This window comes from Mustela nigripes, chromosome 18, assembly GCF_022355385.1.
Source record: "Mustela nigripes isolate SB6536 chromosome 18, MUSNIG.SB6536, whole genome shotgun sequence".
NCBI lineage: Eukaryota > Metazoa > Chordata > Mammalia > Carnivora > Mustelidae > Mustela > Mustela nigripes.
In genome coordinates this window covers 33,214,314-33,229,089 of record NC_081574.1, presented here as the reverse complement: position 1 = coordinate 33,229,089, position 14,776 = coordinate 33,214,314, and the positions used below count along the sequence as shown (strand labels likewise).

At 46.7% G+C, this 14,776-nt stretch overlaps 1 long non-coding RNA gene across 1 annotated transcript; it reads left to right on the top strand.

Moving 5' to 3' along the window:
- The first annotated feature begins 463 nt into the window (after positions 1-463).
- On the top strand, positions 464-8,742 carry LOC132006518 (uncharacterized). The gene is made up of 3 exons (XR_009401123.1): positions 464-501; positions 7,566-7,662; positions 8,714-8,742. It is a non-coding gene; the product is annotated as an uncharacterized LOC132006518 (long non-coding RNA).
- The last annotated feature ends 6,034 nt before the right edge of the window (positions 8,743-14,776 follow it).

The following is a 14,776-nucleotide window of genomic DNA, read 5'->3' as shown; positions in this document are numbered from 1 at the left end:
GAATGGGACCTGTGGGGAAAGCAGCCACGTCAGCACCCAGCCCCGTTTTGCACTCCGGCAGCTAATTAAAGCCAGGAAGGTAATTTATTGCTGAGGGAGAATGTGCAGGAGGTTTGGCTTAGTTGAAATGGCCCCCAAAGAGTTATGGAAAGCTAAAGTGGGTTTTCAGAAGCAAAAGTTAATTGCTCTTCACTTAGCATTTCAGTGTCATGTGGCTCTCCATTACACACATGCTGAGTGGAAGCCCTTACCTAGACATGGGGACTGAGAGGAGAGTGCTAGAGGCAGGATGCCAGGTGGCTGGACATCCCCTGGCCGTGGGTCAGAAATGCCACCCCTCTCCCCAGGAGGGATGCGGCTTTGCCTGCCCCCGGAAGCAGCCCCAGGTAAGGGCGGCGCTAGGAGGCATTTATCTCCTGTGTGGCAGAAAGAACATTGCTCTGGAAACAGGAGATGCAGGGTGGGGACTCCCAGCTCTGCCCTGACAGCTCTGTGGCATCGGTGAGTTCTTCCCCATCTCTGGATCTCACTGTTCCGCTCTATTTAATGATCACTAAGGTACATCTTTGCTCTTGGTGTCTCATCATTTCCCTGGTGCTATGATTCTTGTCCCTGGGTCTCCTTATAGATGCTGTTCGTGCTGTGTGACCCATTTGGTAGCGGGGAAGACCGAGGTATAGGATATCCTAACAGAAGGTACTGGAGGATATGGGAATCACGTGACTTTCAGCTGAAAAGTGATACATCTGCCATCTAGAAATAGGAGCTTCTTGGGCACTAAAGTATTTCTTAGATTTATGGATAATGGCGTTTGGGAAGGGGGTTAAAAGGCATGGATTTGGGCCACTTCAGGAAGAAAGGGTGAAAGATTCTTTCTACCAGAAAGGGGCCAAACAGAAATGGTAGAAAGCTGCTTTGCATAGAGACTTACCTGTATCTAAAGGCAGTAAGTATCCTGACTACAGATTGGCCTAGTATTAGGTACTAAATTTTTAAGATGATTTCTTCTCTTTATGTGTAGGGAGCTGACTTGAGAGGCTCCCACGTGATCTTCCTAGCTACATCTGGGAGGGGAAGAGCACTGAGCAAGGGTCTGGAGTGGGAGTGCTGGACTTAGGTGTTCGGTCTGAGGTGGTCTATGGTGAGTAATGAATTCTAGAGATAGAGGGGGCGTAGCTTGGGCGGGCGTGGCATTCTGCAAGTGGCGGGGGGATGGTGAGTCCAGTAAAGACAAATGATTTCTGAAAGTCCTTACATTATGGGGATTTCTCCTGAGAACTCAAAAGTGAACACTTCTTCTCCTTTTCCTTTCTTCCTCCTCTTCCTCTCCTCCTCCTTCTCGTTCCTCCTCCTCCCCTCCCCCTCCTTCCTCCCCTTCCTTTCTCTTCCCCCTCCTCCTCCTCATCTTCTTTTTCTTCTTCCCCTCCTTTCTCTCCTCCTCCTTCTCCTTCCTCTTCCACTTCCCCTCCTCCTCCCCCTCCTCCTCCCCCTCCTCCTCCTCCTCCTCTTCTTCTTCCTCTTCCTCTTCCCTTTGATATCTTTCTTCCTCCTCCTTCCTACTGGTCATCTTTCTCCTGGAACTGGGTAGAAGGTCTAGTTTGAATAGAGTAAATAGGGTATATATCTTGCTGACATTACCAAACGTGTATTTTACTACTCACTCTGTTTTCCCAGTCAAGCTAGGCTGGAGCGTCTTAGACCAAAGTGTATACAGGTAATACAAGCTCATTGAGATTTTTTTTTTTTTTTTTGTATAAATGAATGGTTAGAAGTACTTTAAAAATTCTTGTAGTCATACTGTCACTCCATATCATGGATGATGGAATTATATAGTTAAATAGTTTGTGGATGTGACTGAATGGTGGTACCTGTGGTTCAAGAACTATATTGAAAATAATTAAAGCTCTCTGGAGACAAGATGTGACACCCAACAGGAATGCTTTAGCATCTGGCACTTCTTAGGAAGAAATTACAGCCATGTTTATCTGAGGATTGGAAATGAGATCAGATTGTCTTTGCACAAGCCATCTACATGGCAATTTGTGGTAAATCTAAACATTATTGACCACTATTTTAAACGCTTCCTTCTCTTATTAAAAAATGTTTCTGACTGCAAGACTATTTGACTCAGCAGTCCCCGTTTATCTCAAGGATGGGCTGGACAGCTCAGAATGAGGTCTGAATCCCAGTGAAGCTCAGAAAGGCCTGAATATCAGCCAAGGATGGTTCTTGGGTCATGTTCTAATCTGCAGACTCACGCTGCCTGGGAGTCTGTTGTTTAGCCAAGGAATGAAGTGTCACTCTGGTAGAGGCCCGACTAAATGGAGATGAAGTGGCCTTGGATTTTGTTGACATGTTTTTAGACCAGAGACGGCATTGAGGACAGTGCCAAGTGCTAAGGAAACACAGGGCATCACCCACTATCATGCCAAATTATTGTGAGTGTGAGCAGCATTTGCAAAATGTAGCATCTTTCACTCTGCCTAATTGAAGGGTAGAAGAGATCTCTGGGGTGATTACGTCCAAAAGCTATTATTTTGGTGGAAATGAGAAGCTGGTATGGCCAGTGATTCCCTGTCTCTCTTGCACCATGACATGCCCAGACACACTGGATTTACCAGTAGGCAGAGGTGGGGTTTAGAATAAGGTGGCAGGATCCCCACTGGCAAGAAGAAGGGTGGTGGAGTCTGCATAATGGATGCCTATGAAAAGAGTTTGGTTTCTGTGAGGAGACGCTGGAGAGGGAATGGCCTCATTTTCTTTGTATGGAAGTTCCAATATCTTGTTGGGATGAGGCAAGAATGAAAGTGAAGCATTACTTAGGTGAAGGGAACAGTAAAAAGGGATGAGAAAGGAGCTACTAATCATTGTGTACTGTTAGGTAGAGGAAGTATGGCATAAGACCAGGGAAATCCTAGGAATTGCATCAGCCTTCAGAAGTCATGGGTTTTATTCTTCTGCAACATGGAGATTTGGGTTCCATCACCCTAAATGTTGAAAGACTCTTCTGTCTTTAAGACTTCTGGGGAAAAATTTCTTGAACCACATGTCTATAGACTGTGTCCAGATCAAAAGCTTTTTAAACTTCACACTGCAGATGGCTAAATGGAATCCCCTGGCTAGAGAGTGGACCATCCAGGAAGGGACCCAGCTCAGAATGGAGTTTCTTCAAACTTTTAGCCCAAGTAAAGGTGGAGGGAACTGGACAAGGCCCCCAGGGATGTCATGGCCTGAAACATCTCCCAACAAATGTTACATGTTTGAATGGTAGTGTTTAATGTTAAAGAAATCATTAACATGTGTGTTCAGTCACAATACACTTGTGGTTTAATATAAAAACAATACTTTAAATTACCTTTAGGAAAAACACAAAGGAACATGCATGTTTCTTAGTTATTTCAGTTAAAGGTAGAAACACTTTTGAATCCAGTATTTGGAGCTCTGAATTAGAAGGACAGGGAGTAGCCTATGGTTGCCAGTGGACAGATCATTTTTGCTTTCTGAGAGCTGATAAAAATGGTGCAGTTTCTCATGAATTTTCAAGGTTAATCAGAGTGGTAGCTAAGTTGAGATGTCCTGAAAACTCTCTTCTCACTGAGAATATCTGGAGATGGCACATTCATGGTGTACCACTACCTGGATGGGAATCCTCAGGTTGGCTGTCATGGTTTGGCCTCCTCTGTGACAGGGAACTGCCCTGTGTTCACCGCAGGGCCAACCAGGGTGACCAGACCACAGCTGCTTAAATGTGAGAGCATGGGCACCCATCCGAAGAGTCCAGCATTATTCCCCAGGGGCTCCTTGTCCAGCCTTTTTCAGTGGCACACCCCATCTCTTAAGGAAAATCATGGTGATCAATTTCATTCTGCAACCAGTCTCAGTCCTTGACTGCCCTTGCAGTCTGTTTCATCATGCTGTTTTTAGAGATGTTTCCAAGAATTAAGATGCTTCAGCAAGTTCTAAAATGCTGTTGATGATTGTGTGTCTTCTGATAATGCACTTGGTTAGGGGGCTTCCAACATTCCAGCCTAGAAACAACATTGGAGTAGCCATTTTTCTCCTACCATTTCTCGGACAGAACTGAAGAATGATATGAGAGGGGTCCATTTACTGCTTGAGTATGGGATAGGATTCTGCCCTACCTTTTTGCCCAGTTCCTCATTGTCCCATTCTCTTTGGAGTTTGGTTTTTACTTACTATGTCTCTTCCTGCTCTTTCCCCTAGGTTTTAATCTCACTACCCCCACCTCCTCCCTAAACATGGTAATCTGAACAGCTGTTAGCTGCTGCAGGGGGTACTCCATGTCCATTCCGTGTTGGGTTCTTACACTTGGGTAGATTCATCTTTAGAATGTGACCTTACCCACTCAGAGAAAGACAGCATTAGTCCATTATTATTGACTATTTATATTATTATTGACCATTATTGACTCTAAATTCAAGCTGTACAGCAGCTGCTGATGGGGGTGGGGGATGAGATAAGGAATAACATCCGACAGATGCTTCACCAGTGCCAGACCCTTCAGTAAATGGAAATAACTGGCAATAGGTCTGGAATGGAGGCCATTTGTATCTCCGGAACCCAGGGTTTCAAGGCACAGCAGGGATGGTGGGCTTCTTCTTCCCCTTCTTATTCCTCTTCTTCTTCCCCTCCTCTACCTCCACCCCCTTTCTTCTTCTCTCTTTCTTTTTCTCTCTCAAATTTGTTGTACTGAGTGGCAAAGAGCCCACAAATAACTGAGGTGTACATTGGAAATGGATCTGATGAGCCTTTTAATAGAAGGAAATCATCATTATTTCCCAGGAGTCCACATTCCCATAATTTTATTAGCAGCCTCTCTTCTAAATAAAGTTCAGTGGATTGATTTTGGTTGGGTTTTCTCATTTTAAATATTCCCTTAAATTATGGCCATGGATATAGTCCCGTCATCACCATTGTTATTATTGTTATCAGCATCAGCAGCTCCATTGTTATATTTATGTCGCACTTAGAAAGCTCTCAAACACTTCAGGTATATTGCTTCATTTGTCCTCATAGCATATTTGTAAGGAAGGGAGGGGACCCATTAGAACTAAGCACTGAGTACAGACCTCTCCTCTCTGTGTTTCTGTGAGGAAACCCCCCTTTGGAGTGTGGCAAGGAGAAACCCTTTGCAGGTATAGTTCTTAACCCCAATCTCAAGCAAAGGGAGAATGCTCTAGGATAATTTATAGCCTTCCAGAGGCTGGGTACCTTAGAAGACTTGGCTCAGTGTGGGATGGCGGGTACTTACCTTGATGGGCTGTGGAATGGGGGCAAAACCATTGGGAATCACAGTGACCATCTGGCCTTGACTTGCCCTCTTGCCTAGCCTTGACCCTCATTTGATATGTGGGGTAGTGTCTATCATAGGGTCCCCAAAGCCCCAGAGCACAGTGCCATGGAACAGTGGGAAGTCACTGGTCTAGGAGCCAGATCTGAGTTTGAATCCTGATTCTGCCGTTGAGTAGCTTTATTTCTTGGACCAATCCCTTAACATTTTTTTAAAAAAAGATTTTTCTTATTTATTTGAGGGAGACAGTGAGAATGAGAAAGAACAAGAGTAGAGGGAAAAGCAGGCTCCCTGCTGAGCAGGGAGCCCAGTGCTGGACTCGATCCCTGGATCCTGGGATCATGACCTAAGCCGAAGACAGAGGCCCAACCAACTGAGCCACCCAGGAGGACACCCCTTAACCTTTTGAGCCTTCATTTCCTCATTTATAAAAGAAGAGGTATTAATGCCTTCTTTCTGGATTTGTGTGAGGATTTAATATGGTAAACTATCTAGACGTGCCTAGAATGGTGAATGGGACATAGCATGCAGTAAACGTTGGTTCCATTCTTCCTTTAACCTCCTTTAACCTCAAAAACTTAAACTGTCTGTCCAGTATGATTTTGAGAGCTAAAAGGGAACCTAGAGAACAACATTTGGGTAGGTTTATCATTTTAATCAGTGCCTTATCAAAATTCATGTATTTTCTTTCCTATGTGGAGTAAAAAGCTAGTAATCAATAATTAGTATATTTTAGCTTGTGTTAGAAATAATGCTGGACTAGAGAGTAGACAGCCTGTGCTTCATCCCCCCTCTCCACCACAAACCAGATGGAAGCCCTTGAGCAAATCACTTGGCACATTTGGGTCTCAGTTTCCTGATCTGTAAAGTGAAGAGCTTGGAATATATGATCATATAGTTACACATGAGCTTTACGATTCTATAATTTTATAAGAACTGGTTTTTAGGGAGAAAGCCAAATGATGTGTGTGACCTTCATTCCTTCCATTTCCTCGGTTATCTGTGCCATAGGGAAGAAACCCCACTAGTTGGTCTTGGGATCATTATCAAGGAACCCCCCACTGATTTGGGGGCAGTACCATGTTGTGGGCCCATTGTCCAGGAGTAAATGAAGGCCAGGCAGCAAACCCAGTCTACAGTGGCTGCTGATGTCTCAGACTTGGCATCTATTCATTGTTCAATCCCAGCCTGCCTCCTCCCTCCTGCCTCCCTCACCTGCTCCAAGAGTCCTGGGTCTAGCCCGATGGCAGCATGGGTATCTGTGCACAGGAGCCCAGCTGCTCTGATCTCTTGGGGCTAGGGAAGGCAGGTGAAGGGCTGGATGCTGGGTCCCTTGCATCTGGGTCCTGCGTCCCTGGCATCTCCTAGCAGGCGCTATCTTTGCAAGTGCTGGTTAGGCTTCTCAGCAGAGCCCGCATGCTCCACAGGGTGGTAAGAGTCTTCCCAGAAACCAAATCTCCTTGAGCATGCCTCAGTTTGGGGCCCCCTGACTCTAGTGCTCCTGCTGCATCATTTGAAGAAGCAGGGGGAGAGTCTTGGAGGATGAATGGTGAGGGCATTTTCTCACATAGGCTTCCCGGCATGCAAATGCATCAAGAAGAGCATAAAACACAGAGAAGACTTTCCTTTGCAGGATTCACCCCATACCTTATTTTCTTTCTTTTATAGAACAAAGGCTAGCCACATTTCTAGTTTAATTCAATTGAGTCCTTACGAGGGCAACTCCGTATGCTGGGTTGTGAGACTCTGATGGGGAATATGATTCTTCTCTATTCTCCAAGGGCTCACAACTAGGGGGAGAGGTAGACAAACACACAATTAACTAAGATAACAAGGCAGACAGTCAGGAGTCCTTTTATAAAGTCACTAAATATTGTGGAAGAATAATTCCAACTGGGAATGTCAAGTTCTTTGTCAAGGCTTCTGTTAGGAGGTAGTTCTTGATTTGGATCTTAAATAATTGGATGGGTTGCAGTAAAAACACAGCGGAGGGTGGGGAAGGTCATTTAGGATAGAAGGGATAGTTCCAGGGAAGGCAGGCAGGCTGAGAAAGGGAATGCCAAGAGTGATTCCTTTATTCAATGTGCAGTCTGTCCTTGAGGATGCCTGAACAGGAAGAAACCACACAAACCAGCTTCTTCCATTCCAGGGTGGGAGAAGGGAAGTGCTGCTTGGTGCCCACCCTTCTGTAGGGTCCAGAGCCTCAGCATTTTCTGATCTTATTTCAGATCGTTTTCTATTTTATCTTGACCAGGAGCACACAGATTCTTGAACGCCCCTTCAGTTTAGTGAAGAAAAGAACAAAAATGGAAAACAAGGTCTCACTTGAAGTATGAATGAAAACCTTAAACGTAAATACCACTTGTCAATCCATTCTGAATATTCTTTCTCCCTTGGAGGTAATATACATTGAAGTGGAGCTGGAAAGGGATGACATCTTTCTGACTGTTCTTAGACTGGACTCAGGCCAGGCATCACTTGCTGAACCAGCTCGCCTTCTCCCTGAGCTGGGCTTGCTCTCAGAGTGCCCTGGTGCTCCAGACAGCCCCTGCCAATCAGCTGGGGGTATTATACTAGACGAATCCTATTTGCTATTTTCTTTTCTTTTTTTTTTTTTTTTAAAGATTTTATTTATTTATTTGCCAGAGAGAGAGTGAGAGAGAGTGATCCCACAAACATGGAGAACAGCAGGCAGAAGCAGAAGCAGGCACCCTGCCGAGTAAGGAGCCCAATGTGGGACTTGATTCCAGCACTCTGGGATCATGACCCAAGCTGAAGACAGACGCTTAACCGACTGAGCCACCCAGGCAACCCTACTTGCCATTTCCTGTTTTAAAGTAGGAATACTTCACTGCTGTCTTAAATACTAAGTGCAGTTTTATGAAACCCAAAGACGGTCTGAAAGCAGGGAGACATTTTTAAAACATCTAGTGCAGTGAGAGTCTCAAAATACAAAGGAAATAGCTAATGAGTTCAGGAGATGAGGATAAAAGTATTCAGTCCTTTTTCCCAGTCTCCCTGTGACTATGAAGTTCAAAGAGACAGAACATATGTAAGAAAGTGTAATAAAGTACACACAGTAAAAGAACGATTGTATTAGATCAGTGATTTGCAACCTGGATGTATATCCGAATCTCTTGCTTTTTTTAAAAAAAATGCTGATTCCTGGGCCTCATTTTAGAGAAAATCAGAATTTCTGGTCTTGGAGCTTAGAAGTCAGCATGTCCACAGAACCATCAGTAATTCTGCGGTATCCACAAGCCCAGCTCACAAAACCGTGTTTTGAAGCTGGAGACTCAAATGGTAAAGTTTTTGCCCTTGTCTGTGTCATTGGATGGTTGGCAAAACATACCATATCCATGTGCCATGGCTGAGATGCTTCATGTTCCACATTTACTCCAGGTACTGAGCGACTGCAGTCGTTTGGAAAGTGGAAATACAGTCTCAATTTCCAGAGGGATTGGTCATTTGGATGAGCTTGAGTCATGCTTTATGGAGATATGTCTTCAGGATGTATCTGAATTATCAAGCATCTGTATCATTTGGACTTGGGTTTGAGAAGAATTGAGAGAGAAGAAAGCCAGTTCATGTTGACCAAGAAGACAGACGGTCTTGAAATTTCTGGTTCTATGATTTCCTGACCGTTATAGTCAAATTAACAAATACTAGATATTGTGCATCTGTTTGCCCTGGGTACTTCCCTATGACTGTATATGTACTGTTTGATGCGGTCCTTCAAATAATCCTATAAAGAAGTTTTATTGTTCCCAGAAGAGGAAACTGAGACTCAGAAAAAGTTAAGTAACTTGCCTTGGGTGACCTAGTCTGTGGATGCGAGTCTTGAACCTAAGGCTGTCTAACTCCACATCTTTTATTCTTATTTACTACATTCTACCTGCTGTTTCCAAGAAATATTCTGTTCTCTGAGAATGCTGGAGCCCAAACCATCATGAATGATGCAAAGCTCAAGTCAGAACTAAGAAGGACTTCTGCTAAAGCCACCAGTCATTGTAAGACTCGGGGGTTCCCATTGGCTTGATTTATTCATCATTTATTACTGGGTCTTTTATTTGTCTACTTTTGCATGAATAAAGTTTGTTAAACCTTTTTTTTTTAAGATTTTATTTATTTATTTGAGAGAGAAAGCTCACAAGTAGACAGAGAGGCAGGCAGGGTGGGGGGGGGGTGAGCAGGCTCCCCGCTGAGCAGAGAGCCTAATACGGGGCTTGATCCCAGGACCCTGGGATCATGACCTGAGCTGAAAGCAGAGGCTTTAACCCACTGAGCTACCCAGGCACCCAAGTTTGTTAAACTTTATGACGATGGTTTTTATACCCCAAATTCATATTTTTGAGAAGATAAAAACCGACAGACTTTATCATTGTTATATCTATAAAAAAAGAACCACCAGCATGATCCTTGCATGTATGGCTCATAGAACAACCTGGATGTCCCTCCCATATATCTGGGAAAGTGCATGTGGACAGGACTGGCCCAGTGCCCACGAGACCAGCTGATCACCCAGTGTCTTGAAGAGCTCTATACAGTAGTCCTGAGGCTCGGTTTCCAGTTAGGTCTTTAATCTTGGGCAAGTTATTTTACAACTTGGGTCCTCTGTTTCCATGCAAATCTGTTGAACTAGAGGCCCTAAAGTTCTCTTCTGGTTCTAAAATGTCCTGATTCTGGAAAACAGAGCTGGCCATGGAGCTGGCAAAGAGATCGGTAGGGCTTGTGAATGGCATCACTGACCCTGTCCTCACCTGTTCAGAGTGGGCAGGGGACCACAACTCTGCAGCCCAGTCTCCTGAAGTTTCTCCTGTCCCTCTGACCTCGCTGGCCTGCCTCCTTCTTGGGCCTAATGTTGTCAGACTCATCTCTCTTCAGGAGACAGTCATGGCGGGCTCTAGTGCCATAGTGTCCTGTACTTCCCGTTGGTGTGACTTTAAATCCCAGATCTTCAAGCAAAAATTGAAGTAGCCCCTTCATGCATAGCTTATTTTTCTTGGAAATGCTGGTCATGCATTTACCCTGCATCCTGGCAGTGGCCCAGGACTGGGTTGCATGTATGACAGCAGACCTCATGGGGTCACGACTTACAGGGATTTGAAGCTCAAGGGACCTTCCCAAGCATCTACTCCCAACTCCTTGATTTCCCAGATGAGAACAAAAGGCCCCAAGACTGAAGGTGACCCAACTCAAAGCCACTCCACTGGTCAGTGAAGGAATTGACACCATGTTTTCAAATTTATACCATGAGTCTAATAATAAAACTGACCCCATGGACCTGCCGGGAAGGTACATAAACAAGATAACGCCTGCAAAGCACTTCAGTGTCTTTCTTGGCCTGGGCAACCATTGGACACCAGCTGTTCCCTCCCTTCCTAGAACTCAGATCTCCAGGTCCTTGCAGAACTCACGTTCTCACAGAAGTCCTGTAAGTGAGGATGGGCAGACTTTATTATTCCTTTACTCCCTGGCTCACCAAGGCATGCAGAAATAAACTGAGCTGCCCGTGCTTAATTATTGCCTTAGTGGTGAAATCTGACTTGGCTCCTGTAATGTACTCAAAGAATGTTTGGGGAGACTGCCCACTAGAGCTCATCCCTCCTGACTCTTAATCCAGTGCTCTTTCCATTATACCAAGCTGATGGATGCGTGGGTGGGGACAAGCTACTCTTTCTGAAATGCTGGGAATACCAGCACCGTGACAGATGCGTAAGAACACATGGGGCCACAATCCCAGTATATCTTAAGTCTGCCAGCGTAATTTTATTATCGAGCATTTATCAAGGCTACTATGGGCCAGGAGCTCTGCTTACTGCTGAGATGAATATAAAAATGAATAGGATACAGACCCTGCCCTCAAGGAGCACTTAATTTGATAAGAGAGACAGACTAGACATAAATAATTCAAACATGAGGCAGATGGTAAACCATGACTCCTCTAGATAGACCAAAAGGAAGTACAGGGATTGGGGCCTCACTTGTTGACATGGTGGGAAGGGGCTGGGCGAGGACAGGGACACCCCCAAATGTCTCATCTAGCAGAGTGCACAAGATGCCTGGGTAGAGGGAGAGGGAGTGCACCCAGGTCCCTACTGTGTGCCAGAAGGAAAAGTACTTTTAGGGTCCACCAAGCAAGCCAGCCTCTGAACTCCTTGGCCTTCACTTGGCTTCAGAGGAGTGACCCGAGCTGGGCCATTGTCCTGTTCCAAGCCTGTGTCTTCAGCAGTTTTGCGAAATGGGAGAGCATCCCCTTTCTTGCTCTGTACTCGGTGGGGACTGGAGTGTTCCTTGGTCTAGACAGCTGTTTTTGGAAAGGACTCATTCCAGCAGAGGGCTAAGCATCTGCCGTCCACACCAAGAACAAGAAAACCACCATTCTTTTTCCTTTCTCTCCTCTCTGTTTTGCAGAGAGGAGGAGGTGGGGGGGGGAGGTTGGGCGGGGACGTGGGGGAGAGGGATGGTGGATGGTGAGGGGACTTGTAGGTCGGTATTTGACAAGGGGAGCGGGGTCACTCGGGGGAAAATATGGCCCTGCTTTCCACTGGCAGATTCCCAGAGAAGCTCTCACTGTTCCCCACCTGTCCTGTGCTCCCCCGCCCCGTAGAGCTGCTGTCCCCGCATGCACGGAGCAGGGAGGCGATGATGAATTTCCCCCGAACGGCATTACAGACAGTCATAAATAATGCTTTGCTCTTTGGTGACGGCACTTTCCATTAGAGCTGCCTGTGCTGGGCTGTTGCTACCCCCAGTCTTCTGCCGGGGACTTGCAGTAAAATTTATCAGCGAGCTTTCTGCACCTAATAAATCATCCCCTCCGGGAGCCATCTGGCAGATAAGGCCGCGAGAACCCACATGCTCGGCAGAGGAGAGCCGGAGTGAGAGCCGGCCTGGCTGGGGCCCGGGGCCCTGTGGAGGGGGACTTTCTCCCCATCAGCCCAGGGCCTGTCATACTCCTTCTGGCTTTTCTCATCAGACTCAGGATGGGGGCCCTGGCTTTGGCGGCTGTTCCAGCTCAGAGCTGTTCGCCCCACTCTGGGGACGGGCCTCACATCCTTCTCCTGTCTCCCCACCCCACCTCCGCAGGTGTACACAAAGTCCTGGGGTCTGACAGCAGGCAAGAGCTGGGGTGTCCTGGGACAAGGCACAGGCTGTGATAGGCACGACTATGGCTTAATTGAATCCTTCCTGGCGTCTTCCAGCCACCTGGGTATTGGCCAACATGGAAATTATCGCCTAGTGATAAGAAACTTCCTGCTTGGATGAAAGACATCTAGGAGAATCTTATTGCAGTTCAGGGTAAAGCTTCATACGCACATTCCCATTTTCTCAGAGCAACAACCACCATGATGTCAGTTTTCTTTCAAATGTGGGTTACTTTTCATTAATACACATTAGAGGATGGACTCAGGTACCCTGGACACAGCAACACACAGGTTAGCGATCGTGGCTCTTTCCCTAACACGCTTATAGTCTGGTCAGAGAAGCTGTTCTGGAACTGTCTCGGACACAGCTGTGGCACAGGGGAGACACAGCACCCTTGTGATGTGAGCGTGGCGTGGAGGGTCGCAGGGGGTCAGCTCTCTGGTTTTGCAGTCCCAGGGAGCAGCGTGGGGCTGGGCGCCCTGTAAGCCATGTGTGTTGAATGTACCAAATCACATGTGGCAGTGAGCAAAGTGCTTGACACAGCCAACAAGACAAAGTAGGATATGAGAATAAGCCTGACCATCCTGAGCTTCTGCAGAGTGTGAATCCCATTCCTTAGGGTTTCTGAGACCATCTCGGAACAAAATCCTATCCAGGGCATGACAAGAGCCCGTGTTCGTGTCTCTGCTTGATCAAGGGGTTCACAGAGCATCAGCATTCTCCTCTATAAAATAATAGGAAAGGGTGAGGTAATTTGGGGGCACAATTTTTCATATTGCTGCTTGAAGAATATTTTCTAATTTTTCCCTTTTCTGGTGCCTGCTGTTTTTGAAAGACAGGAAGCTGAATGGGTAAAACCAGCGGGGACGCCTGCCTTTTCCTGCCCTCTTTTCCCACTTCCCAGTTGAGATAAGCTTGTTTAAGGTCTGAATGTGGAGACCCCAGGGGGCTAGAGCTAGAGCTCCTTAAGTTCTTCCCAGGGACTCATTCAGCAGGAGGACACCTATCATGTGTCCTCTGATTGCTGTGGACATATCCCAGGAAAACATTAAATGGAGTGTCCCAAAGATGCTTAGCTTAGCTATGCATTTAATTTGATGGTAATTGAAATTTGCCAACAAAGATTTGCATGTAATCTGTGCTCTCATTTTTCAATTAAAATTGCTTTCTTCCTGTGGATGGGAAGTGCTTGGCTCTTTTCTTCCTCACAGCACTTTGCAAATAGGAATGCCCCACTTGCTGGGGTGGGGGGCAATTAGAGGGGTGGGTTGTGGGACAGGGAGCTGAGAGCTGAGGCCAAGAGGGATGCCCTCACAGGATGGCCGGGCCGCTCAGCAGAGGTGCTGGGGGCTAGGTGCTGGGGGTGTTGCTCCTCAATTCCTGGTGGGTTTGGCAAGGAGGCTCTGGCCAAGACCCTTGGAACCTCGGTTTCTAGGGAGCTGGCAAAGTTTGGGGAGTAGAAGATTTAGAGAGGTGGGAAGAGCCAACCAGTTCTCCATGGCCAAGGCGAGCAGACAGCAAGAAGGAGGACCAGAGCAAGAGGCTCTGGTACTGGGAGCAGGCAGGTGGGCTGATTGGAACGAGATTTCCTCTACGGGGTGAATGTGGCCTTCGATAAAAGCGAGAAGCAACACAGCTTCCTGGAGAAGAGAAGTTAGAGGGCGGTGCATTCTAAGGATGGAGGGAGAAGTGAGACAAACCCGAGAAGCAGAGCCTTTGGAGAACCCCTTCAGAGGGTGTGGAGCCTGATGAATGTGGGTTCTGATGAGCTGGCCCCCAGGTCTGGATTTTTCCTTTGTGGGCTCGGGGCCTTGGGCTAGTACTTGTTTCTTGGAATTCTAGTTTCCTCAACTATTCCCTGGTTATAAAAGTAATGCCTACCTGAGTGGTCTTCTCCCCATGGGCCCAGAGCAGAGGTTCTAGTACAAGTGTTCCTGCCTTGGAGCTTCTCTGGGAGCCTGGAATGGCGGCAGACTCAGGTCCCTTGTGTGACCCAGTCGGGGGCTGCTGTCAAGTATGGGCCCTCGTCAGCGTGCATCAGGCCGGCAATTTCTGCCATGGTAGGATGGGCATGGAGGGTTTGCCCCCAAAAGGGTGGGGGACAAGAGTCTGTGAGAGAGATAGTCTGGTTCCTGCCACCAGGCTGGGGACGGGATTAAGGACCATTTTAAGATTAGTAACAATTTTGGCAACAGCAGAAGGCCCACAGCTTTGGACAGAGCCGGGGTCCTTCCCTCGGCCCTTGCAAGTCATTTCTGGTCTGGTTTCTTTCAAGGAGAGATAATCCCTTCTACCTGGCCAGACAGCTGAACTGTT